The 2703-nt window shown below is 40.7% G+C and overlaps 1 pseudogene; it reads left to right on the plus strand.

Annotated features, from left to right (window-relative positions):
* The first annotated feature begins 1741 nt into the window (after positions 1-1741).
* The window catches only part of LOC108310569, an 18435-nt pseudogene continuing 17473 nt past the window's right edge, over positions 1742-2703 (plus strand).

Genomic DNA, 2703 nt, shown 5'->3' on the forward strand with positions numbered 1-2703 from the left:
CCATCTCTACTAAAATATGTGAAAAAAAAAATTAGCCAGGCATGGTGATTCACGCCTGTAGTCTCAGCCTCTTGGGAGGCCGGGGCAGGAGAATCACTTAAACCTGAGAGGTGGAGGTTGCAGTGAGCCAAGATTGTGCCACTGCACTCCAGCCTGGTGACAGAGGGAGACTCCAACTCAAAAGAAAAAAGAAATGCATACTGGCATCTGGGAAACAGCGAGGGCCAATAACTAAAAGCCACCATCACCATCATTGTTATTAATATTATTATTTACTATTTACAGTACTTTGTTAGAGGAGACTGACAAAAAACAAACAAATGCATTATTACAGATTATTGATAAGTGTTATGAATAAAACAAAGAGAAGAAGAGTGAGATCAATGGCCCCTTTGGAGGAGGTAATATTTAAATGTGAACTAACAAATGTTAAGGAAAATTTTCCCAAAATGAAAGGAGCTTGGTGTTAAGGATTAAAAGAGGGAAGAAGGACTATCATGACCAAGGCCTAGTCAGAGGAATGAAGCTGGCATGTAATAAATAAAGCATGTGTAGCCATGAAAAGAATGATGTCCTTAGCAGCAACATGAATAGAGCTAGAGGCCGTTATCTTAAGTGTACTAACTCAGAAATAGAAAACCAAATACCACCTGTACTCATTTATATGTGGGAGCTAAACAAGAGGTATACATAGTTACAAAGATGGAAATAATAGACACTGGAGACTCCAAAAGATGGGGAGGGTGAAAAGAGATGAGGGTTGAAAAATTATCCATGGGATACAATTTTCACTATTTGAGTACTGAGTATACTGGAAGCCCAATCCCCACCAGTATCTCTAGTATACTGTATGCCCATGTAACAAACAAGCACATGTACTCCCTGAATCTAAAATAAAAAATAAATACAATAAGAAGAAACATTGCTCTAACACCTTGATTCAGGACTTCTGGCTTCCAGAACTGTGAGAGAATACATTTCTGTTGTTTTAAGCTAAATAAACAAAAACAAAGCATGGCTGGGCATGGTGGCTCACACCTGTAATCCCAGCACTTTGGAAGGCTGAGGCAGGTGGATCACCTGAGGCTGGGAGTTTGAGGCCAGCCTGACCAACATGGTGAAACCCTGTCTCTACTAAAAATACAAAAATTAACCTGGTGTGGTGGTGAGTGCCTGTAATCCCAGCTGCTGGGGAGGCTGAGGTCACAGTGAGCCGAGATGGCATCATTGCACTCCAGCCTGGGCTACAGAGCGAGACCCTGGCTCAAAAAAAAACAAAAAATGGCCATGCACAGTGGCTCACACCTATAATCTCAGCACTTTGGGAGGCTGAGGCGGACGGATCACTTGAGGTCAGGAGTTCAAGACCAGCCTAGCCAATATGGTGAAACCCTGTCTTTACTAAAAATACAAAAATTAGCCAGGTGTGGTGGTACATGCCTGTAATCCCAGCTACTGGGGAGGCTGAGGCAGGAGAATTGCTTGAACCCAGGAGTCGGAGCTTGCAGTGAGCCAAGGTCTCACCATTGCACTCAAGCCTGGGAGAAGAAGTGATACTTCATATCAAAAAACAACAACAACAAAGCATGAGTAGAGATGAGGTTAGCGAGATAGCATAAGGCCGAGCTTGCTGGGGCTTCTGGATTATGACAGAGTTTGAATTCTATCAGTACAATGGGAAAACACTGAAAAGAGGTAACAACTAATACCCCTGTTGCTATCATACAGAAAATGAAGTGAAATGGGCAGTGACAAAATGCAAAATGTGAAAAACATGAAGTTGTTGTGGTATTCCAAGAACGATATGATGATGGTCTGGACTCAAGTGGTGACAGTACATAGGGCAGTGGAGTGATTTGAGATACATTTCAAGAATTATTAACAGGACTTGCTGATCTAATGGATATGAGAAATGAAATAAAGAGATTAAGTTCTACATTTCTGCCTAAAGCTGGGCACAGTGGCAGGTACCTACTAGTCCCAGGTACTTGAGAGGCTGAGGCAGGAGAATCATTGAGATCAGGAGTTTAAGACCAGACTGGGCAACATAGCAAGACCCTATCCCTTAAAATCAATAAATAATCCCTTTCTGCCTAGAGTAACTGCAATAGGGATAAATTATAGGATCTCAGCTCATCTTCTTAGTATTTTTAGTGTATGATTAAGTATGGGAAAATATTGAGAATTAACTATAGTGTATTCTGAGTATAAAATCTGAGAGAATCAAAATACTTCATATGTTTATATGAAAATCATAGGTTGGGCATGGTAGCTCAAGCCTATAATCCTAGCATTTTGGGAGGCCAATACAGGTAGATTGATTGAGCCCAGGGGTTCAAGACCAACCTAGCCAACATGATTAAACCCTGTCTCTACAAAAAAATACAAAAACAAACAAAAAAATAGCCGATGAGGACTAACCTCTGATATTTTTAATCTTGTCCAAATTCCTATCTAAGGGGTCTGGGGAGTCATGCCCTACAAACCATAAATTCTCATCAGATGGGCTTTATTTAACCCTAAATATTGTGACTTACTTTCCAATCTGACTCTGGCATAACATTATGTGACAAAGAAGAAAGTAAAAATATTTTACCCCAAAACATGTTTATTTGCCATATTTTGCTGCTTCCTTTCTTTCTTTCTTTTTTTGAGACGGAGTTTCGCTCTTGTTACCCAGGCTGGAGTGCAATGGCGCGATCT

Source organism: Cebus imitator, unplaced genomic scaffold (genome assembly GCF_001604975.1).
Source record: "Cebus imitator isolate Cc_AM_T3 unplaced genomic scaffold, Cebus_imitator-1.0 Scaffold105, whole genome shotgun sequence".
NCBI classification, from domain to species: Eukaryota; Metazoa; Chordata; class Mammalia; order Primates; family Cebidae; genus Cebus; species Cebus imitator.